Below are 26877 nucleotides of genomic sequence, written 5' to 3' on the forward strand. Positions count from 1 at the left end.
TTCTAAATGTGCTTGTCAACATGGGCCAATAAATAATGTTTCTGATTCATTTTTTCATCAAACTTGTTTTAATTACGAGTGGAAGCAATGCAGGAGGTTTGGCAGCTTTTACAGTTAAAATAAATGCTAATGGAAACTTTCACAAATATGAATTCATGCAATTCCATTAATTTTTTTTTTCTGTGCACAAATTGATGATATTTTCGGCAAAGTCATCTGCAGTCTTAACTATATTTGCCAGGATCAATACCATCATTCTGTATGTCTCGAATAAAACTTTGAGAATACGAACTTTTTTGTGACAAATCAGAAACAATATTTAACAGGAGTTCATCACAAGATGTGTTGTCATACCCGTTATTCATTTTCGTTTCGCAATTCTGATTGTGTGGCATTTCTTTGACATGAAATAATCATTATGAAATGATGGACGACCCAGCGCGACCTCGCCAGGACCTCGTAGGAATTAATGTCATGGGATCCCGGATGCAAAAATATTTGTTTACTCAGAATGCTTCAATTTGGTGGCAAATGACACCTCTCTTAGACAAAAACTTTGTGGACAAAGCACACACAACGAGTCGTTCTGACTGATCATTAATATAAAGATTGCAGAGTGCGATACATACGACTTGCGCACAGACTGACGCAACCGCTCTGGGTATGCCATTAGGGTGATTGGAGAGTTCTTATTAATCCAGGCAAATTTAGCCACGCATACCGGTTCACGGTAACGAAATTTGACAGGGCCGGTCATTACAGCAGCTTTTGATGAATAATTTCAGGGCACGAGGATGGCCTGTTCATTTTCATTACGCAGATGCAATATTAAATTCATCTATATCAGAGGGCAGGCTTCATTTTCTTGGGGGCTCGATAGAAAAGACACTTTTGATGGCCTTCGGGCTAATGAGGAATCCAGTCCATAACTCTTGAAACAAACCCGAGTCACTTAATGTAATAATACAGCCAGTTCGTTTGTGCGACCTCTTCGTTGCGGGTGATGTCTTTTCGGGGAATATGAATAGTGGCAATTAACAAGCGTACAGGATCACGACAAATAATTGCCAGTGTATGAACTTACAAAGCCGATTCTCCTACAAGGGCTTAAGACGCGAGGTCTTGAGAAGCCGACTAATGACGGGCGCGCAGTTCTCACACTCTCCCTGATGAAATATAGATAATTACCATGCCATAATTTTCAATGGCGATAATCCATCTTGGGGGTGAGCCTGTCAACAAAAAAGGTCACGTTTACTGATATAATTATCTGCCATGCATAATTCTTTTCCCCTCACAGTCCCACGCGAGAGACCGTCTCGAGAAAGTCTTGTCCTCTCTTAATAAAGTCTTATCAACTGGACGTCATACTTTGGGAGAAAGTATTAAATATTAAATGCCAATGTTTGTATGTAGCAGACATGTTCACAACAGGTCTGGCAGAACTTTTACACCAGGGTTGTCACTAGTGTTAGAGTGAGATTTTCATAGTAGGCCTGTCAAAACAAATTTCACAGCAGGCCTGTTAGAGACTTTCACAGTAGGCCTCTCAGAGAGAATTTCATAAGACACTTTTCATTTTATGTCTGTAAGAAGATTTCCTTCCTTCCTTCATTTTCATAGCAGTCAAAGAATTTTCATAGCTGACTTGCAAGAAACTTTTTACAGCAGGGCTGTGAATAAAGAACTTTCACAGCAGACCTGTTAGAGAAAATATCATTAGCACGTTTGTTAAACAGAATTTTATCATATGCTCCTGCTGTCAAATAACAGCTACATGTATGTGTCTTTCACATATAATTTGCCACACAACAAAGCAATACATACCACAGACTTTGAAGGTGATCAATCCTATAACATATCTCACCTCAGATAATTGCTCTGCGACAGAACTATATATATATATAACATGATGACCCCGGAATGGATACTGTGACTCTAAAACGATGTAGCTCATTCGGAAGGAAGGAAGAAATGTTTTATTTTAAAACGATGCACAACATATTTAACAATGGTTATATGGCATCAGACATATGGTTAAGGACCACAAACATAATTAGAGAGGAAACCTGCTGCTGCTGCCACTCTATGGACTCTCTTTTCGATTAATTAGCAGCAAGGGATCTTGTATATGTACTATCCCAGAGATGGGATAGTACATGTACATACCACAGCCTTTGTTAGACCAGTCATGGAGCACTGGCTGGAATGGAAATGTTTTATTTAACGACGCACTCAACACATTTTATTTACGGTTATATCGCATCAGACTACACAGATATTGATGGAGAAAACCTGCTGTCGCCACGCAATGGGCTACTCTTTCCTATTAGCAGCAAGGGATCTTTTATATGCATCATCCCATACAGGATAGCACATACCACAGCCTTTGATGTACAAGTCGTAGTGCAATGACTGGAATGAGAAATAGCCCAATGGGCCAACCAATGGGGATCAATCCTAGACCAACCGTGCATCAAGCGAGTGCTTTACCACTGGGCTACATCCTGCCAATAGCTCATTAGGAGCCACTTACAGTGAACAGGACCTTTTTAGATCACTAATTCCTCCAGACTCTCTTAAGATTATTTAATCTCAAACTCTGTTAGTCTAGTGTAAATAAGCAAGATTTGTGAATGCTGAAGAAAGGAAAGGAATGTCTGGTTAACAACACTTCAACGTATTGCAGCATAATCAGGTCTTCTTTGGTGCACTCATGGGACGGCAACTCATGCACCATTGCAATCTCCACAGTGGCAAAAGAAAGGAAGATTTGATTATTGGCACCTCATTGCATTTTGAACGTATATGGCCATTTGGTGTCCCAATACATGGTATATATGTAATTGGTTAAGGAAAACACAAAAATTGCTTTGCTTCCACCAAACTGGCAAGAAGTCTTTTATGACATTTGTTTGTGTTACTTCAATGATAATATGCCCAAAATTCCAACATGTGTAAGATGTTTATGGACATTTAAAAAAATATATTTTGGATAATCTTCATATCCATACATGCACAAATCACACCCAAGATATAAAAACATACATTAAAACACAAATTTCAGAAATCATCATTTGAATAAACATTTAGCTATTCAGTTTTTTTTAACTTTTTCACAAACTCAACTTGTATGAAAATTACACAAATTGGTCACACCTCACTTTTTTTCACAAATGAAACCCAGTGCATGAATGTACTGAACAGCATTACAGCCAAACACATTTTACTATTGGTTTAAAAAAAAAACCTAATTTAATTTTTAAAAATAAATCCTTGACTATCATAAACATGATTTAATATAGATATTTTGGGATTCCATCGAATAATCTTAATCTGGGATTCTTTGAAAACACAGAATTGTGTTAATTTTCATATTCCAAATAATTAGAATTCAAACATAAATCTATGCAAAAACATCAAGTGACTTTATTTTTTGCAACAGGGTAGACAGTGGCGCTAACTGTATATTGCTATCTTAATTAACCATACTAAAATGCCTGGCACAACACACTGCAAAAATACTGCTAATGAAGACAATAATAAAGTCCATTAAATCATTAATACTTGATTAATCGTGATAACTGTTGGTAAATAGCATTAGCACCAACATCTTTAGCTTGCATTATATGCAGACAATCGAGCTAAGGACTGGATATGTTGGCGCTACCACCGAGACAAGTTCCCAATCAAAAGTCATCACCAGAGAATGGCAACCTTGACCATCTTCACTGATGCAATCAACAAGGACACCACAGATTTCTGGGTTTTCATTATAACAGACCTCGAAGGCGAAATAAAAATCATGAGTGGAATGATTAATTGCTCCCTTAACTTAGGTTATGGGGAGCTGTTTCTATGACCATACTGATACCATATAAATTTACATTTCAGGGGAGCAATAGGGAGCAAGACCAAACAGGATGCAAGTTTAGGGAGACAAAATAATTAGTGTTTATTTAAAACATCTCTGCTCAATTTCCCACTGAAAAATAAGACATTCATAAAAATAAAAATGCATGTGAACCAAAAAATGTTAATTAAAATAGAAGCCTTAAATATAAATCCTAATGTATACATGTACACGTATATGATGGTATTAAAATTAAGAAAGAAACATTTTACATAGAGAATAACTAGTTAATGACGTCGGATATCTGCTCTATCCTGTGAAGGTAAGAATGGAATTTCTCATTCGGCCTGAACAGGATAAAGCAGATATCCGACGTCATTAACTAATTATTATCTTTATCCTGCAGACCATAAAAATTAAGGGGAAAAGCTATTATTTCTGTTATTTCTGCCACATTGTACGATGACCTAGAGGTCAAATGAGCAATTTTGTAACGTAGCTATGCTTGTGACGTCATATGAGTGACGTCAAAGTCATAATCTGCTAGTGTACGTTTATGACTTTGTTTTAATCGGTCATCATAATCTGTCAATAGAAACAGTGGTTGCTGTATAAATGTATTTAATGATGCACATAACATATTTTAATTATGGCTGTATGGTTTTGGACATATCGGTAAGTAACACATGTGGAGATAATTAGAAAGGAAACTTGCTGCCTACACACCACTGACTACTCTTTTCAGTCATGTCATGGGGTTTTATGTGCACATTCAGAACAAACTGTTGTAGCGCACGCCTGTCCTGGGTGCAGGTGCCGGCTCAGCCAGCTCCTCCATCCAGGTTTTTTAAATCAGCAGTGAGATATCTTTCATATTCACCATCTCACAGACATGATAGTGCATATGACAGCCTCTGTTAAACCAACAGTGGAGCCCTAGCTGGAACGAGAAATAGCCCAATGGACCCAGTGACTTGGATCGATTCTAGACCCAGCATGAATGAGGCAAGCACTTTGTCCCATCCCCTTCAACTTCAGAAATATGAAATTAAATTGTCTCACAAATACATATACTTATAATGTCATAAAGAGTATTATCTACATAATATATCTGTATAGCAATATACCCTTCAACTTTACAAACATGAGATTAAATTGTCTCACAAATACATGTACTTATAAAGAAGGAAATGTTTTATTTAATGCACTCAACACATTTTATTTACGGTTATATGGCGTCAGACATATGGTTACGGACCACACAGATTTTGAGAGGAAACCCGCTGTCGCCACTTCATGGCCTACTCTTTCCGATTAGCAGCAAGGGATCTTTTATTTGTGTTTCCCACAGGCAGGATAGCACAAACCATGGTCTTTGTTGAACCAGTTATGGATCACTGGTCGGTGCAAGTGGTTTACAGCTATCCACTGAACCTTGCGGAGCACTCACTCAGGTTTTGGAGTCGGTATTTGGATTAAAAATCCCATGCCTTGACTGGGATCCGAACCCAGTACCTACCAGCCTGTTGACCGATGGCCTAACCATGACGCCACCGAGGCTGGTCTGTACTTATAATGTCATAAAGAGTATTATCTACATAATATATCTGTATAGCAATATTCTGCTTGAATAATATGCAGAATATTGAACAATTAAGATTTTATATCACATGTGTTGTAAAATTAGTGGTAATATACATGCATAATATACTCAACAAATTAATTAAGGGCTAGGCAATAAATATTTTCATAATTTGTTTTAAAAATAGGTGTCTACATTGTAGCATGCATATAAACAGAGCTTCTAGATTATGGTAGCCCCACTCCCATGGCTAGAGATATTCAATGTTGGACTACTAAACAACTACTATCACCATGCCCGATGGCTAGTGAAAAAACCCAATCTTAGTGTTTTTAAGGTCTATCTCCCTCTTTGGGTGACATAATGATCTGATTATTACTATTAGTAAAATTCTATTAACTTAAAGTAAAGTAGGGCTAGTGAATTTTTAATCATGGCTAGTAAAAAAAAAAAAATCACTGATCCCATGGCTAGTAAATTTTGTAAAAATTCTAGAAGCCCTGATATAAACTTGATGATTTAAACAATTTATAGTGAACAAACTATCACGTAAGGTTACAAACCAATATATAACAAATCCTAGGCAAATGCACATTTCGGCAGTTTTTGTAAATGCATGAAATCCCTCCATGTGCAAGATTTTGCATGTATGACAAGCCTTATTTTACTCAATCTAATTAAAATTAGCTCCACTATTACATGTGGATCTAACACCAGCCAGCTGGAGCTCATGTCCACCAATCAAAACCTTACTTACAGAATCCTGCCAGTGATTTAAAACTAACAACACTGCGTAGTCCCCAATGTCCAGGTAACATTAAAATATTTAAATATTGACCAATCACACTTCGCCTTTTATAACGTTATTTGGGAGCATACAAATTCTAAAAATATCGGGCGAGTCTATTTTAGTGGCCGCAGTACAGCGAACCATACCAATACGTAGGGGGTGGGTTATCAGTCTTCAATTTTACATTAAAAATTATTTATTTATTTATATAAAAAAAAAACTAAATCAGTCATCAGTTTTACATTACAAATTATTTATTTTATAAAATAAAACATGTTTTAAGGCATTCGTAATTCACACGAAACATGTCGTATACCCTCAGGATAATTCGAAATGTTTTCAAATTATTTTTAAATCACTGGCAGGATTCTGCAAGTAAGGTTTTGATTGGTGGACATGAGCTCCAACGGGCTGGTGTTAGATCCACATGTAATAGTGGAGCTAATTTTAATTAGACTGTATTTTACTGAAAGTCATCTGTGATCATAATTTGCTAAAATAATATGAAACTAGCAAAATTTACCAAAAGGGCTACTGCATGGCCAGTATTATAGGGTGGTGTAGCAGGTACCTCTTAACAATACCAGAAGTAACTGCTGAACGCTCTCAGTGGTCAGACTAAATGTTTGTTTTGTTTAACAACACCACTAGAGCACATTGATTTATTAATTATCGGCTATAGGAGGTCAAACATATGGTAATTTTGACATATATATTTTTTCATTAATAGCAAAGGATCTTTTATATGCACCATCCCAGAGACAGGATAGCACATACGACCTTTGATATATTAAAGTGGTGCACTGGCTGGAACGAACAACAGCTCAATGGGCCCCTGGTCAGACTAAGTTCACAGCTAAAAGCTGAAGGAAATGGTAGGTGTATGGTTCTGATAGCTACAAGAGACAAGCACCTGTCATGGTTGGAGAGACTAGGACTGAAATGTGGAGGTGGACAGCAAAAGAAGTTGAAAGATAGAAGCTTCCAGATTGGGAAGAAATGAGATGGAATTCAAAGGAGTAAAAGAAAAGTGGGCAGTGGGATAAAAAAAAAATAGTAATAATAATAAATAATAAAAAAAAAAAAAAAAAAAAAAAAAAAAAAAGGCTTTCTGGCCCTTAATTAATTTTGTTGAGTATATATGGCAATATTCTAAATGAAAATTATAAGATTAAATTTCCACACTGAATTTGCGTTGGTGTGCACAACACATTCCAGAATACCTCACTAGGAGGTGCTGGTAATTATCACAGGCTACATCTCTTGAAAAACGGGCTTGTTTTTCACCCCCTATTCAACGCACTGAGCAATCAGATATGTGAAATGAGTGAACAAACACACTCTCCGATTGCCTGTTTACACAATTGTAAATCATTAGCAAATAGATTAAAATGGGACACGCCAATCTTAAGTAGAGTGTAAATATTTCTATATTTTATATTTTCTCCCATCGGAGATTTTTTTTTTTAATAAGTTGATGTTGACAGTACCTCGTTTGTCTCTTTATCAGGCAATTCCACGGTAAACTGTAATACGAAGAAAGTTTTATATCACTTTGTAAGTATCCGTTTATATAGAATTTTCACAGTGATATAGTTGAGAAATAGTGCGTCTAGATTGGTGAGATTGTGTGTGTATGCTGCAGGTGTTTTAAAATACATTTGAATTTGAATGACACTTCAAAATACTGTAAAGTTAATTTAATATTCTTGGATCACACATTAACAGTCTCTAAAAAAAAAAAAACATTAAAGAAAAAAAAAAAACCAAACCCCAGAAACAACCAAAAGCAATAAACATATAAAAGTAAAAAAAGCCTATATAATTAGAATATAGTGACAGAGTTCGACAAGTCCACTAGCCCTTAGTCCCAGCTAGTGAAAAGTATCAACTGTATTACTATAAATATAAATGGCACTAGCCAAAGCTTCTGTGATAGCTAGTGACTTTCTCAAACATTTGTCTAACACTGATATAGTCATAAAATTCATTAGATTTTTTACTTATTTCTGTGCTTCTACATGGGCTGTCTGTTCACTGTCAAGGACAGTGGGTCAGTATTAGAGAGTAATCTGTATAACGGCCTTACACTTTATCCAATGACCAATGAGTTGCTCTGGGTGAGAGTCAAAACCAGGATGTGAACCCATCTCCTACCAGCCTTAAGCACCACATCAATGAAGCTCGTAGACATACAGTAAACTTTCTTTTTAATTATGGGGCGGGATTTAGCTCAATCGGTCGAGTAATGCTCGCTTGAGATGCTTGCATCACAGGATCGAACCACTTCAGTGGATTCATTCAACTGATTGTGTTTTTTCTCATTCCAACTAGTGCACCACAACTGATCAATGGCTGTGGTATGTGCTTTCCTGTCTATGGGAATGTGCATATAAAAGATCCCTTGCTGCATTAAGAAAAATGTAGCAGGTTTCCTTTCTAAGACTATATGTCAAAATTACTAAATGTTTGACATCCAATAGCCTATGATTAACTAACCAATGTGCTCTAGTGGTGTCATTAAACAAAACAAACTTTTTAATTTTTGTTTTTCAATTATAAATACTGGGTATACAAGAACTATGATGTTTATTTCACCAAGACTTGCATGCATAAATTGATCGTACAATATTTGTATGCGAAAACTTTGGAATAAATATGATTTCTCCATTATTTTAAACTGAATATAGGATAAAGATAATAACTGATTAATGACACAGGTTATCAGATTTATCCTGCTCAGGACATATGGGGAATTCCATGAGGCGTGCTTCAGCAATAAAAAAAAGATGATCTTGGTATGTTTTTAGTTTTACTGGGTGATTCTTTGAAGTGAACAGTTTATTACATTATGTCACTATACCTCTTCACATATACTGATGAACAGAAATAAGAGAACACAGAATATTTGAGACCAAATTGAATTCACTGTTACAGAAGTGATGCCTTCATAAAACAGAGACATGCAATGTCACCGTTGTGGGAGGGGTGAGAGACGTAGCCCAGTGGTAGAGTGCTCACTTGATGCACGGTTGGTTTAAGTTTGATCCCCATCGGTGGCCCCATTGGGCTATTTCTTGTTCCAGCCAGTGCTCCACGACTGGTTGTAACAAAGGTCATGGTACGTACTATCCTGTCTGTGGGATGGTGCATATAAAAGATCCCTTGCTGCTAATCGAAAAGAGTAGTCCATGAAGTGGCAACAGCGGATTTCCTCTCTATATATCTGTATGGTCCGACGCCATATAACCGTAAATAAAATGTGTTGAGTGCGTTGTTAAATAAAACATTTCCTTCCTTCTTCCATTGTGGGATTGAATGTCAGTACTAAGGAGCACCAGGCCATAGTAATATGGGTTTTTTTTGTTGAACATAAATGACACACATTTATAAACACAAAACAAAAAAACATTTGGTGGTGGATGGGACCTCCACTAGGTACACCACTGACTCACTAAACGTTTTCAGAACAGAGAAATTACTCACCAAAAAATGATGATTATGATACTGTAATCAATGTTTTACTGCAAGCAGTCGCATTCAGTGATGCAGGCAATCTGAAAGACATAAATTGCATATACATGTACACTGATGGAAAGATATATAATGAAACACATGGAATTTAAGACAAAATTTAATTTACTACCAGCCTAATAATGTGTGTATTTCATACAGAGTTTTAATGTGGGATTGAATGTCAGTAATGGTGAACTGTCTGCCAGTAACTATGGGTTGTGTGTAACTATGGACTGTGAGTTTTGGTCACTATTTGCTCTTTCTACTTGTGTGATCCTGCATTTCTTTCCATCAGTATATATTCTATGTAGATCTGTGTACAGTGAAACCCCTCTAAATTGGACACCCTCGGGACTAAGTAAGAAGTCTGGTTTTAAGAGGTATCCGGTTTAGAAAGGTTATGTTCTGTATTAATATTTAAAAGGGGGCGGTGAAAAAAGGTCTGCTTTTGAGGGAATTCCAGTGTACAAAGGGTCCAGTTTTGGGAGGTTTCACCGTATATCAAATCAGTTTTATTAAACATCTATTTTACTATTTTTAAGCCACCTTATTATCCTCCCAAATCATCCATTATAGTACAAACTGAACTGTATTATGCAGCCACCTGTCTTAACAAACCACATTAATATTCTCTGAAATCAACTAATATACACTGAATTGTATTATGCAGCCACCTGTCTTAACAAACCACATTAATATTCTCCGAAATCAACTAATATACATGTAGTACAAACTGAATTGTATTATGCAGCCACCTGTCTTAACAAACCACATCAATATTCTCTGAAATCAACTAATACATGTATGCATGTAGTACAAACTGAATTGTATTATGCAGCCACCTGTATTAACAAACCACATCAATATTCTCTGAAATCAACTAATATACATGTAGTACAAACTGAATTGTATTATGCAGCCACCTGTCTTAACAAACCACATCAATATTCTCCGAAATCAACTAATATACATGTAGTACAAACTGAATTGTATTATACAGCCACCTGTCTTAAGAGGCCATCTGAATAATTTATTTCCAATATGAGAAACTGAGCTGTATTAAACAACCATGCATGGACATGCTTCATCACCTTGCCAAACATTCTGTTCACAAAATGTTAACAGAACATGTTGTTGTTTTTTGTTTTTTAACTTAAAGATAACAAAACAAAACAAAATTAATTCAATAAATGAAAACTTACATTTTTCTGGTAAAGATATATTATGATGAGAACCTTTCTTTAGCTGTTTTAGGTATCAGTATTTTATGAATGACAGTGATTCAATTTATTAATTATATCACACAAATATTAGCACTTACTTATTAATTCCACTAGTGGGTGGATCGTAGCCCAGTAGTAAAAAAACAAAGAAAGCCATTATGACGTGACGCCAGTTCTCATTCGAAAATATCATTTTTATTACACCCCATCAGTGGGACCATTGAGCTATTTTTCATTCCAGCCAGTGCACCACGACTGGTATTTCAAAGGCAGTGGTATGTGCTATCCTGTCTGTGGGATGGTATATATAAAAGATCCCTCGCTACTAATGGAAAAATGTAGCGGGTTTCTCCTTTAAGACAATATGTCAAAATTTCCAAATGTTTAACATCCAATAGCCGGTGATTAATAAATCAATGTGCTCCAGTGGACCATTGGTGTTGTTAAACAAAACAAACAAACGTAATTCAATCAGTAACCATTATTTGTATTGGCCTATTTATGAAGGTTTCATTCAAACTGCAGTAAGGGGTGAGATCCGAGTGCTCATCTAAGGTGTTAAAGGATCGAATGCCCTCTGTGGACTCATTTTTGGATCCATATAAAACAGGTACATCAAAGGCCATGGTATAAACCGGCCTTGGTGGTGCCGTGGTTTATTAGCCATCAGACATAAGGCTGGTTAAGCTATCAGACATAAGGGTTCGCAGCCCGGTACTGGCTCCCACCCAGAGCAAGTTTTAACAACTTGATGGGTAGGTGTAAGACCACTACACCCTCTTCTCTATCATTAACCACCAACAACTAACCCAATGTCCTGGACATACAGCCCAGATAGCTGAAGTGTATGCCCAGGACAGCTTGCTTGAACCTTAATTGGATATAAGCATGAAAATAAGTTGAATGAAGTTCATGGCATGTACTGTCCTGACTATGAGGAAGTAAATATAAAAGATCCTTGCTGCTTTATTAGTAGAAGCCTTTGTGGTGGCAGTGGATTCATTCTCATTCTATCAACGAATGTCCACATAATCATATGTCAGACAGCAAAAAGCCATAGTTTAAAATGTGCCGACGTGTCGTTAAACACACAAACTATAGTAAATGGCACTTCATGTGCTATAAATATACTTAACTTGCAGATTAAAATTCTACAATTTCTTTGTTTTATTCCATAAATCATCAGGGTTTCTGCCAGAGGGTACAAAGGGTAAAATTAAGTACCCTAAAATCTTGGACATTAATAGATATATTTGTGTAACATTTAGACAGATTTTATAGTATGACAACAGCTGTTTAAATAAATTGTTAAAATCGTATGAAATGAAGTGTCCAATTTCATTTTTTTTTTTTAACTCATCATCACCTATACATGTAGTAGGGCCACTTATGGTCTGATTTGTTTTTATTATAATTTAATTTTATAGACCCTCAAATTATTTTCTGGCAGAATTAATACCTGATCATCAGAATATATTCTGATGACAGTGCTTAAATGAACCAAATTTACAACTTTAGCCTGTTTTCGTCTTACAGATGTGTAACTACATAATATATATATATATAGCGAGAGAGAGAGAGGATTCTTCACAAGTATTTTTTAATATGGAAAATATCAACTGAGTCTATATTAATTGGTATTTGTCGAGGCTCTGCCGAAACTATATTAATCAGTGTTTGTTGAGGCACTTCATGCCGAGACAAATACTGATTAATTAGACAAGGTTGATATTAACAAGAGTACTGGTGAAGTACATGGTACGCCCGTCAGGAGTTTGATGGAAAACCATAGATATTAATGAATATGTTATGGGTATGACTGAATTCAATTCAGTTTGTTTTGGACCAGCTACTGATGATACTGTATCCATTGGAGAAGGTGATTTTCCTATGATGTTCAGAATATAGACAAATTATTTGATTTATTTGTATAACAGTGACCTAGTAATTGTATGTGACACACCACCATCCCAAATTGTTCCTACGCGTGAGGTTTGATGGTCCTGTATACAAGATATGATCCGAACAAGGATTTAGTTATGTGCAGTACAGTGAAAAGTAGGTCACAGTGACCTAGTAATAGTATGTGACACACTGTCATCCCAAGTTGTTCCTACATGTGAGGTTTGATGGTCCTATATACAAGATATGATCCGAACAAGGATTTAGTTATGTGCAGTACAGTGACCTAGTAATAGTATCTGACACACTGCTATCCCAAGTTGTTCCTACATGTGAGGTTTGATGGTCCTGTATGCATCTGTATGCAAGATATGGTCCGGACAAGGATTTACTGTTATGTGCAGTAGACCATGAAAAGTAAGTCACAGTGACCTCGTAATAGTATGCGACACATCGCCATCACAAGTTGTTCCTACATGTGAGGTTTGATGGTCTTGTATGCAAGATATGGTCCGAACAAGAAAAAGTTAACTTTGAGACCATCTAATTTGATACCCAGGAACTTTTTTGTGCAAGTATACATATACAAGTATATTTATAATGCTTAAACACCTGCCTTTATGACCAACAGCCTTCATCAGTCCCGCCCAAACTGTTCAGTTCAGTTCAGTATCTCATTAAAGTTGCAGCCCATGAAAATGGACACAAAGTATGGTTAATCTATACCTGTAACACATCTTCATAAATTTACATTAGAGTAAATCGAAATTCTGTGACACTGAAATGGGAAAATACCGTCTAAAAATAACACCAGAACTCATCTCCATAACTGTTACTTCTCAGAAGAATATGTGTTTTTAAAATTATAAAAAAACGCATTTCATGGTACATGTATTAGAAACAGCAGGATGACCAGAAACACTTCAAATGTTTGCAAATAAATCATCTAAAAAATAAAATGTAAACAATGTCCGATTTCAACTATCAAAAAAGGTTGCGATAGTTAAAAATATGTTGTAGTGTTTAAGAACTAGTGTCTGTTATTTTAAAGGGATATTCCTGAGTTTGCTGCATTGTAAGATGTTTCTGACTAATAAAATATTTCTTATATGTTAAATATATTTTCTTGTTTAGAATATCAGTGTCTGTATATTCAATGTGAAATACAAAAAAAATATATATTAGGAAATAAAATGAACTTTAACCTAGTACAAATATTAGAATGATCAGAAACACATTTAATAAACAGCCACTAATATTTTATGTAAAAAAATTTGTATTTGATATGTATTTACGATCGTTAAAAAGTCTGTTAGTCGATAACATCTTAAAAATTGCAGCAAACTCAGGAATGTCCCTTTAATAATTACACTTACCTACATAGACTTAGACTTAGATACATTTTTAACGTGCCCATATACCTCTATGGTTTTGGGCACGCCTATCCCAGGTTTCGGGCACGCCTATCCCGAGTCCGGCCTCCGATAAGATCGGTGGTCTGACTTGGGGCAGGAAAACTTACCTACAAGGTACATTCTACTAGTACTAGGCCTGCAGTAAATTAAGTATACCAAAATATCATAAAGCCAAGCTACATCTAGTTAAATACTGTACTCTACCTGTACCTACAGCTGCTTGCATTCTAACTAGTACATTAGTACTAGTAGGTCTTCCTGAATCACTTATTAGTATTCTAACACAGTACAGTAACCGACATGGATACACCCATTGTAACAAGTCCAGTCAATCATTAAAGCACAAAGTTATAGTGACTCATCAAAGTTGCAATCCTACAATGTAGTACATCACCATATTATAACATCATTGTACTAATGCAAAATACAAACACAGCCAATGTTTTAATAAACTTGTGTATTAAAGTTAAAGATTGATTTGTTTAATGACACCACTAGAAAGAAAGAAAGAAAGAAATGTTTTATTTAATGACGCACTCAACACATTTTATTTACGGTTATATGGCGTCAGACATATGGTTACGGACCACACAGATTTTGAGAGGAAACCCGCTGTCGCCACTTCATGGGCTACTCTTTTCGATTAGCAGCAAGGAATCTTTTATATGCACCATCCCACAACAGGATAGCACAAACCATGGCCTTTGTTGAACCAGTTATGGATCACTGGTTGGTGCAAGTGGTTTACACCTACCCATTGAGCCTTGCAGAGCACTCACTCAGGGTTTGGAGTCGGTATCTGGATTAAAAATCCCATGCCTCGACTGGGATCCAAACCCAGTACCTACCAGCCTGTTGACCGATGGCCTAACCACGATGCCACCGAGGCCGGTATTATTCTTCATTATTTCACAATCAGCGTTTTATCAATTTTGACGTTGAATAGGATATACATATAGATGAAGCATACTATCACTGTTTCTCTACCCCACCTCCATCCCCATCCCCACCCATCCACCTACTTAGTTCTGGAAGCCTTAATTTGAAAGGTTGTTAAAGGTCAACTTCAACAATAGGACCTACTAAATTTTCTCTGTTTTTCAAGCTAAGTATATTCCAAGCCTTTTGCAATATTCAAGAAACACCATAAAACTTATGAATACGGAATGAAACAAAAGAAATCAATTTCATTTATTATTAGACTGTTTTGTCACTATCTCATGTTATCTCCTTTGGGAAGATTCAGCAGAACAGAGTACATCCAATGGAATTTGTTTTAGAGTTACGTCCCTTTGTTTCTAGATTAGCTGTTTGATGAGACTTGTATTAAGCATTATGTACGTCATCATTTCTATTCATGTGCACATCTTAGCTTCCTGTTTCTTTGCCATGGCCGTAACAAACATGTCATTTGTGTTAATGATGGCACATCTTTAAGCCGAGAAAAGTAACTGCAATTAACGGTATCTGGTAGCAAGTAATTTCCCACCACTAGTTCAAGTCGACATTGCTAAGTCGGTTAATCAAGAGATAAAATTACTAAATAATAATGCCGTCATGTGAACAAACAGAAGTACGTAAAAGGAAATGGCAGGGACAAAAAGAAATGTTTGTCTAATTAGGATTTAAGCTGTCATATTAGCTAAATATGAACCGAAGTTGAATTTTGCTAATATATTTTGTAATTAATTTACCAAAAAGCAAACTCAATAACCGAATCTTGTTTACATGTATTTGGTTATTTTTAATATCATGTGGTTAGGCTGGCTGGGGATTAAATACTTGTTCTGGCTTCACTACAGGATTAAGTATATGTGTGTATTAGGCTACATTAAAGATGAAATTTTGAGTAGTTTTTTTAAGAGAGAGGTTGTGATTTTGAACCTGTAAGTGTACTTGGATGTCTATTTGAATTTTCTGTGAATCACATCATATATATACATGTATATAAAATCTTGGAAATTAATGGATATATTTTTTACATATTTTTAGACAGACAATAGTAAGAGAACTGCTGTTTAATGTTAGGCAAAGTGTATAAAATAAGAATGTCCAATTTGATAACATTTCAAACCTAAAGTTTGTTTTGTTTAACGACACCACTAAAGCACATTGATGTATTAATTACTGGCTATTGGACGTCAAACATTTGGTAATTTTGACATATAGTCTTAGAGAGGAAACCCGCAACATTTTTCGATTAGTAGCAAGGAATCTTTTATATGCACCATCACACAGACAGGATAGCACATACCATAGCCTTTGACATACCAGTCGTGGTGCACTGGCTGGAACAAGAAATATTCCAATGGGTCCACCGACAGAAAGGAAATGTTTTATTTAATGACGCACTCAACACATTTTATTTATGGTTATATGGCATCGGACATATGGTGTCGGACCACACAGATATTCAGAGAGGAAACCCGCTGTCGCCATTTCATGGGCTACTTTTTTCAATTAGCAGTAAGGGATCTTTTATATGCATCATCCCATAGACAGGATAGCACATACCACAGCCTTTGATGTATCAGTCATGGTGCATTGGCTAGAGCGAGAAATAGCCCAATGGGCCCAATGACGGGGATCGATTCCAAACCGACCGCGCATCATGCGATTGCTTTACCACTGGGCTACGTCTCGCCCCTCATTTCAAAGCTAAAACAAGCTAATAGGAACATTTATGGTCGGTTTTGTTTTTATTACATACCATCAAGTATTTTCTGGCAGAAAGCCTGAAGACATACAGAGTGTATACTACCAAATCAAATAAACAACAATAGTAACATATGTGGCTAAAATTCCTACCTGAAGTGTATCAATCAACATAAACGCCACGGATATAAATACTACCACCCCTCACCCTTAAAAGTTAATCAGGAAAAATTGGGGGTCAAGCTGCTCATTTCTGAGATAACGGGTAGTGTCTGTGACTACCCTAGTTCCACACAAAATTGTAACAGGTACCCCATACATATTTCAAGCACAAGGCTACTTGACACAGTGGTAAAACATGAATTAAAATTGCATACATTTTTTGCCCAGGTGAAACTATTTTTTCTTACAACCAACACACTCACATTTCTCACCAATCACAGACTTGTGGTGTTCACTTCTCTATCAAAAGTTGGGTGCACCTCAAACTTTGACCCATTATTATTTAGTTATTTGGTTTAGTACTACTTACAGGTGATGCATGCTACAAAATCTAGAGAGTTTGGAATACAAGTAACACAAGCATGGCCAAATAAAAAAATGTGTGTGGTTCCGGTTACTCTACAGACCCTTATTATTTATAACACATTTTCGTCGACCCTAAACTTTTCCCCACCTACTGATCTTCAAAACAGAGATGCAGCATTTTGCTGAAAGGTTACTTTATTGCTCTTTGCCAAGACCAGTTTGACAGATTTTAGGAATTACAAAAAAAAAAAGATAAAACATTATTTAACCTACCTACCCTAATGTTTTCCCGCATACCCAAACAAATATGCATGCTTGCGGCTAGGTTGTTGCAAGGTAGTTACAAGGTTGTTACAAGGTAGTACAAGCAATGCAAGCTATTTGCAAGCTAACATTTAGCTCGCGTAAGGTAGTCAGTATTTCTGCAAGCTTGCCGCATGCATGTTTTCATTTGTGAAAGCATGCGCAAGCTTGCTGCATGCATATCTTCAACTGTGCAAGCTTCCCGCAAGCATGTTTTCATTTTTGCTAGCTTGCTGCAAGCATATCTTCAACTGTGCAAGCTTCCCGCAAGCATGTTTTCATTTTGCAAGCTTGCTGCATGCATATCTTCAACTGTGCAAGCTTCCCGCAAGCATGTTTTCATATTTGTAAGCTTGCTGCATGTATATCTTCAACTGTGAAAGCATGTCTACACTTGTGGAGAAAAAGCTAAGTCCAAATCATTTTCATATGATTTATCAAATTCAGTGGGAACAGTGGCTAAACAACCAAACATACATGTTACAGATTTAGATAGTATTTACAATAATAATTAAAACAAAATTAATATTAATACATACGAATGATAATACAATATGGTTAAAACAAAATCATCTTGTAATAATTGGATTTTCAATTGGCCCCAAAAATAATAACATATGCATGGCCATGAGAGGATGACATGGGCCATGTTTGGTTGAAATTAGCCTGGTGGAATTTGAGAAGATGTTGAAAATGTCTGAGCCAATCAGAGGCCAGGGTGACCATTTTGGATTTTGAATCAGCCACAAAAATAACAACACTTAGTAAGTCATGAGAGAATCATTTGGACTAAGTTTGATTCAAAGCTGCCTGGTGGACCTTGAAAAGAAGCAAAAAAATGTCTCTGTCAATCAGAGGCCAGGGCAGCTATCTTGATTTTAAATCTGCCCAAAAAATAACAAACTTGGTCAGGGCCATGAAAGGATCATTAGGAATACATATGGTTTAAATTTGCATGGTGGAACTTGAGTAAAAGTTAAAAATGTCTATTTTTATTGGCCTGAAAAATAACAACACTTGGTCAGGTCTATAAGAGGATCATTTGGACCAAGTTTGGTTGAATCCTGCTTGGTGGAACAGGAGAAAAAAGAAAAGAAGAAGAAACAAACAAATGACTTTACACCAGTGTGGATCTCCAGATAGTGGAGGAATATAACCTAAAACAAGAAGAAGAATATAGGACCAGGAGCTTTTTAGCATATTAGTTTAGTCAAGACTATCCCACATAAATGGAACATGTCTATCAGACAGGTAAACTAATTTTGTAGCCTAAGTATCTGACAACATGTAGCACCTATTTTTTTGTTTTAACTGTTCATGTTTTTCACTTTAAAACCATTGTAGTTTTTTTAAAGAATTATACAAGATGCAAGATGGCTGCCACTGATACAAGCTTGTAGGTAGATCGTCGCAAGCTTGCAGGAAGCTTGTTGCAAGCTTGCAGGAAGCTCGTCACAAGCGTGCGGGTAGCTCGTCGCAAGCTTGCGGGAAGCTCATAGCAAGCATGCGGGAAGCTCATAGCAAGCTTGCAGCAAGGTTGTAAAAAGGTTCCAAATACTAGCTTAAACTGAATAAGCTTGCAGGAAGCTCGTCGCAAGCATGCAACAAACTTGCGGTAAGGTTGCAAGAAGCTCGTCGCAAGCTTGCAAGAAGCTCGTCGCAAGCTTGCGGCAAGGTTGTAAAAAGGTTCCAAATACTAGCTCAAAACGCGGTAGTTACTACCTTGCCGCAAGGTTGTTACCAGCTATTTATTAAGCTTGCAATTTTTGTTTGGGTATGTAACCAGAACCACACATATTTTTTTTATTTGGCAGTTATGTTGACAGTGGTTATTGTTCAGGTTGCCAGGTTCTTACAACATGTCAAAAAACTTGAGAATGGAACTTTGTTCCATATAAAGGGGCTCAGTGGTACAGTGCTTGCCTAATGTGCGATCGATCTAGGATCAATTCCCGTTGATGGGCCCATTGGGCTATTTCTCGTTCCAGCCAGTGCTCCATAACTGGTGTAACAAAGGCCGTGGTATGTACTATCCTGTCTGTGGGATAGTGCATATAAAAGATCCCTTGCTGCTAACTGAAAAGAGTAGCCCATGAAGCGGCGACTGCAGGTTTCCTCTTTCAATATCTGTGAGTGGTCCTTAACCACATGTCCGACGCCATATAACCGTAAATAAAATGTGTTGAGTGCGTCATTAAATAAAACATTTCCTTCCTTGTTCTATAAAAAAATTTAAAACAAAAACACTATAACCTAAATTTTAATATCAGCTGTGTGCTGTTTAAATATAAATCACACACACAAGTATCAGTCCATCTAGAAAAGTGATATGAATGAATCACAAAGTATTAGCATGATTGTGATGGGACGATAAAGTATCAGTGTGATTGTGATGCAATGATAAAGTATCAGCATGATTGTGGTGGGACGATAAAGTATTAGCGTGATTGTGGTAGGATGATAAAGTATCAGCGTGATTGTGATGCAATGATAAAGTATCAGCGTGATTGTGATGCAATAATAAAGTATCAGCATGATTGTGGTGGGACGATAAAGTATCAGCGTGATAGTGGTGGGACGATAAAGTATCAGCGTGATTGTGATGCAACGATAAAGTATCAGCGTGATTGTGATGCAATAATAAAGTATCAGCGTGATTATGATGCAATGATAAAGTATCAGCGTGATTGTGATGAGAGGATAAAGTATCAGCACGATTGTGATTCAATGAAAGTATCAGCGTGATTGTGATGCAATGATAAGTATCTGTGTGATTGTGATGAGAGGATAAAGTATCAGCACGATTGTGATGAGAGGATAAAGTATCAGCACGATTATGATGAGAGGATAAAGTATCAGCTTGATTGTGATGAGAGGATAAAGTATCAGCACGATTGTGATGAGAGGATAAAGTATCAGCTTGATTGTGATGAGAGGATAAAGTATCAGCACGATCGTGATGAGAGGATAAAGTATCAGCATGATTGTGATGAGAGGATAAAGTATCAGCTTGATTGTGATGAGAGGATAAAGTATCAGCACGATTGTGATGAGAGGATAAAGTATCAGCATGATTGTGATGCAATGAAAGTATCATCATGATTGTGTTGCAATGATAAGTATCTGTGTGATTGTGATGCAACGATAAGTATCTGTGTGATTGTGATGCAACGATAAGTATCTGTGAGATTGTGATGCAACGATAAGTATATGTGTGATTGTGATGCAACGATAAGTATCTGTGTGATTGTGATGCAACGATAAGTATCTGTGTGATTGTGATGCAACGATAAGTATCTGTGTGATTGTGATGCAACGATAAGTATCTGTGTGATTGTGATGCAACGATAAGTATCTGTGTGATTGTTATGCAACGATAAGTATCTGTGTGATTGTGATGCAATGATAAGTATCTGTGTGATTGTGATGCAACGATAAAGTATCAGCGTGATTGTGATGCAATGATAAAGTATCAGCATGATTGTGATGCAATGATAAAGTATCAGCTTGATTGTGATGAGAGGATAAAGTATCAGCACGATTGTGATGCAATGAAAGTATCAGCGTGATTGTGATGCAATGATAAGTATCTGTGTAATTGTGATGCAATGATAAGTATCTGTGTAATTGTGATGCAATGATAAGTATATGTGTGATTGTGATGCAATGATAAGTACCTGTGTGATTGTGATGCAATGATAAGTACCTGTGTGATTGTGATGCAATGATAAGTATCTGTGTGACTGATGCAATGATAAGTATCTGTGTGACTGTGATGCAATAAGTATCTGTGTGATTGTGATGCAACGATAAGTATCTGTTTTATTGTGATGCAACGATAAGTATCTGTGTGATTGTGATGCAACGATAAGTATCTGTGTGATTGTGATGCAATGATAAAGTATCAGCTTGATTGTGATGAGAGGATAAAGTATCAGCACGATTGTGATGAGAGGATAAAGTATCAGCACGATTGTGATGAGAGGATAAAGTATCAGCACGATTGTGATGCAATGAAAGTATCTGTGTGATTGTGATGCAACGATAAGTATCTGTGTGATTGTGTTGCAATGATAAGTATCTGTGTGATTGTGATGCAACAATAAGTATCTGTGTGATTGTGATGCAACAATAAGTATATGTGTGATTGTGATGCAACAATAAGTATCTGTGTGATTGTGATGCAACAATAAGTATCTGTGTGATTGTGATGCAACAATAAGTATCTGTGTGATTGTGATGCAACAATAAGTATCTGTGTGATTGTTATGCAACGATAAGTATCTGTGTGATTGTGATGCAACGATAAAGTATCAGCGTGATTGTGATGCAATGATAAAGTATCAGCATGATTGTGATGCAATGATAAAGTATCAGCTTGATTGTGATGAGAGGATAAAGTATCAGCACGATTGTGATGCAATGAAAGTATCAGCGTGATTGTGATGCAATGATAAGTATCTGTGTAATTGTGATGCAATGATAAGTATCTGTGTGATTGTGATGCAATGATAAGTACCTGTGTACTTGTGATGCAATGATAAGTATCTGTGTGATTGTGATGCAATGATAAGTAGCTGTGTAATTGTGATGCAATGATAAGTATCTGTGTGATTGTGATGCAATGATAAGTATCTGTGTGATTGTGATGCAATGATAAGTATCTGTGTGACTGTGATGCAATGATAAGTGTCTGTGTGACTGTGATGCAATGATAAGTATCTGTGTGACTGAAGCAATAAGTATCTGTGTGATTGTGATGCAACGATAAGTATCTGTTTTATTGTGATGCAACGATAAGTATCTGTGTGATTGTGATGCAATGATAAGTATCTGTGTGATTGTGATGCAATGATAAAGTATCAGCGTGATTGTGATGAGGATAAAATATCAGCATGATTGTGATGCAATGATAAGTATCTGTGTGATTGTGATGCAACGATAAGTATCTGTGTGATTGTGATGCAACGATAAGTATCTGTGTGATTGTGATGAAACGATAAGTATATGTGTGATTGTGATGCAATGATAAGTATCTGTGTGATTGTCATGGAACGATAAAGTATCAGCGTGATTGTGATGTAACGATAAAGTATCATCGTGATTGTGATGTGACGATAAAGTATCAGCGTGATTGTGATGTGACGATAAAGTATCAGCGTGATTGTGATGTAGCGATAAAGTATCAGCGTGATTGTGATGGGATGATAAAGTATCAGCGTGATTGTGATGTAGCGATAAAGTATCAGCGTGATTGTGATGGGATGATAAAGTATCAGCGTGATTGTGATGTAACGATAAAGTATCAGCGTGATTGTGATGGGACAATAAAGTATCAGCATGATTGTGATACAACGATGTGGATCTTTTATATATGCACCATCTCATGGATAGGTTAACACATACCATGGCCGTTGGTATATTTAACAGAGTCAAACTTATGTTCAAAATGAATGGTGATACTCAGTCCATTTGTTTTAGACCTAGCAGGTAAACCACCACTCCCAATCACATGTCATTTTAGACAGAATTACAAATTATGTATAGTTATCTCGTAAATCTGTTATTTGGCTCATAGTTGATCATACAGTCAAACTTCGATAACTCCACCTTCGATCTCTCAACCTGAATCGATGGTTCCAGCCAAATTGCTATACAAACTAGTAATAACGTCTAACACTCAATAAACTTGATCTCTATAACTAATTCTTTGGTTCCGCTATAAAGATTTAATAGATTATGCACCTCCAAAACTCGAAGCGTGTGGATTGATCAAACTGTTGTCAATAGTATTTTAAAGAATGAATTGTCAATCAGGTCATTTAGACAAAATGCGCCCGTCTCAGGTGGTCTGGGTTGTTGAGGATTAAGGTGATAATTACAGAATAGTAGACCACTGGCAAAGTGGAACGAAATAATCCGGTGGTTGGTTGTTGGTGTCCGTACATAGCGGAAAGCCTTGCTACGTGGTACCCGCTACAAAATACATAATTACAGACACAGTCTGGTTAACTTCAAAGAATACTTGTAATAATTGTTAGCGCTGGTCATTTTTTATAATTAATGCTTTTTAATGATTTTTCTTATTTAAAATAATTAAAATAATTTAAAATACGCTTCTTACAATATTAAGCAAAATCATCCAGCTGCAATGAAGTTTCAAATTTTAACTCTCATATATATTAATTTCGAACTCATTAAAACTCAAACTATTTCCTCATCCCCTTCAAGATCGAGTTATCAAAGTTTGACTGTATTTTAACTGCAAACTGCTCTAAAGAAAGAAATGTTTTATTTAACGACACACTCAACACATTTTTATTGACGATTATATGGCGTCAGACATATGGTTAAGGACCACACAGATTTTGAGAGGAAACCCGCTGTCGCCACTACATGGGCTACTCTTTCCGAGTAGCAGCAAGGGATCTTTTATTTGCGCTTCCCACAGGCAGGATAGCACAAACCATGGCCTTTGTTGAAACAGTTATGGATCACTGGTCGGTGCAAGTGGTTTACACCTACCCATTGAGCCTTGCGGAGCACTCACTCAGGGTTTGGAGTCGTTATCTGGATTAAAATTCCCATGCCACGACTGGGATCCGAACCCAGTGCCTACCAGCCTGTAGACCGATGGCCTAACCACGACACCACCGAGGCTGGTCCAACTGCTCTAAAATACATATCAGAGGTTCTCATTTTTCACACACCATTTCAAACCCTCCCCTAATCCTGTGCTGTCCTATTTCCAGCAGGACATATTCATTCTTAGCAGGACATATTTTTCGGTCTGCTACTTTAAAAAAAAAAAAATAGGCCATATTTTACTTACCATATTGAGTCATGCATGTATATTGTACTTTTTTTAAAGACAATATCAGTTGACCTTTTGTTTGTTTATTTATATATTATTTATTTATTTTTAAATTATAATAAATATATAATCATGTTTGGGCCAACAAGGTTTGATCTGGGTACAAAATGATTTTTCATAATGGTACGAAATGACCATGGTACGAAAAAATTACTAGCCAGTGTGGTACGAAATGACTATGATCTTTATGTAAATAAAGGAGTCTCGACTATATCATAGACATTTTGCTATTGTAGTATAGTTGCAAAATATACTCTTCAAAAAAAAGTAGGGGAACTCTAATAAGAATTTACTATTGCCAAAATTGTAAGGTATATGGTATACCAGTGAATTATTTGGGCAAATATTACAACTGGTAGTTCAGTACTACAGAAGGTTTTATGACCACCAAAGATCTGGAAGGACCATTGGGGTCAGAAGTGAAATTTGAAAGTTGATGCTTTTTATCAGTAAATCGCAAATTCAAACAATAAAAATGACTAAAAACAAAACAATAACAACTGTATGATCAACAGAATGAAAAATATTGACAGAAATAATGAAAAAGATTGACAGAAATAATGTTCCACAGTGATTAATCAACCATCCTGGAAATGGTCAAAATCGAAAATGACACCCCACGCACGTGTTCGGGGCAACTGTGTGATGCATATGCAAACTATGGAATGTGTTTCAGTGTGTTGATAAACAGACCTGAACGTTCTTTACTAGGATGTCTGTGGTCAAAACGTATGTTCGGTCTAATAGTTGATATTAACATTAATATTTCAGGTTCCCCTACATTTTTTGAAGAGTATATTACATTGTATTTATACTTTTGTTACATAGTGTACTTACAAATAGCTTTTCACATGTAACAGGGCTCACCCTAGATTACAAATACCTGTAGCCAAAACATTTGTCAAATGGGATTTTTTATTTTTTTAGCCATAATGAAAATGTTTTAGCAAAAGTTGTCTTGCACAGTACTGTATAGAGTATGAATGTACCTGTATGAATATAAAAATGCATCTTATTCAGCTAATTATGTACAAACTGAAATAAACCAGAATGACAAAACTGTCTTCCATGTTCAAAATCAAAGACAGCAATGCCAATGGGGGTAGGGGCAGTTAATATATTACTTTTCTTTTTCAGTGGGGTTGGGGGCGGGGGGTATACTATTTTCAGAGTTGGAGGCCAGTGCCCCCACCAACATCTAATTCTAATGCCTATGGCATTAAATAAATAAAAAACGTACAAATATATGGGGGGTAGGTGGATGTTTATGGAGGGTGTTGTTTTTTCTTTCATTTCTTCTTTTTTTCCCAAATAGACATTCATGAGCTGATACTTTTTTTTCCAAATAGAGCTCATTATTTCTTTAAAATAGCATTCTTTATGTTGGTTTGCTTCAAAAAAGAAAAAAGAAGAAAAAAAGTAACACATCAATTCCCCATCCCAACAATTTTGTAATTTGTACCATATTGTTGCTGTTGTTGATTTCAGCGTCCTGTTTAAAAATGTTTGTTGTTGATTTCAGTTTGTAAAATACCTAAGCTAAGACTGACTTTACATGCTATTACAACTATTCCATTTATATCTGTTGTTTTTTATAAAACGATAATAAAATTGAAATTTACGGTATAAATACATTTATAAAATTCAGCTAACTTTTGTGAGGTCACTTCACTGTCTTACAAATATATTTTATTAAGCAAATGACATGAGTATGATAAACTAATTTTATTCAATTTACACTTAACCGCAATTTGTACAAATACTGCATGTTCATTTCTCGCGATCGCAATCTGCATGTGTTCTCAACCATGGGTGCGAAATTAACAAAGACAGGAAATATATACTCTTCAAAAAAAGAAACGCAAAAGGGTACAAATGGGTTATAACTCCGATTTTATGTTTCCTACCGGTTCATGCTTTGTGAATATAAGTTCATTGCATGTCCCAAACACATTCCCATTGTTACATTCGATAAAACGCAGCTACTGTACAATAAAGTTCCAAAATGTGAATATTCGTAAAAACGCAGCCACGTGCAAACCATGTCACCACTGCATGTGCGTTGTCTGCACGTGCAACATGAACACCGACAGTATAAAAGTGCAGGGTGTTCGCTTGCCTGGCCTCTGTATCTGGCCGACAGTTGACAATCCAGGACATGCCACGTCTCAGTGAACCGCAGAGAAACAATGCCATCGGCCGACTAGACGCAGACGAATCCAGAACGGCCGTTGCC

General features: G+C 36.4%; 1 protein-coding gene across 1 annotated transcript in view; it reads right to left on the reverse strand.

Moving 5' to 3' along the window:
* Positions 1-26877, reverse strand: part of LOC121389463 — a 74060-nt gene that overhangs the window by 44744 nt on the left and 2439 nt on the right. Inside the window, exon 2 of the mRNA XM_041521100.1 lies at positions 9712-9782. The gene's annotated coding sequence lies outside the window, so the exon portion shown is untranslated. The remainder of the gene's footprint in view (positions 1-9711; positions 9783-26877) is intronic.

This window comes from Gigantopelta aegis, chromosome 14, assembly GCF_016097555.1.
Source record: "Gigantopelta aegis isolate Gae_Host chromosome 14, Gae_host_genome, whole genome shotgun sequence".
NCBI classification, from domain to species: domain Eukaryota; kingdom Metazoa; phylum Mollusca; class Gastropoda; order Neomphalida; family Peltospiridae; genus Gigantopelta; species Gigantopelta aegis.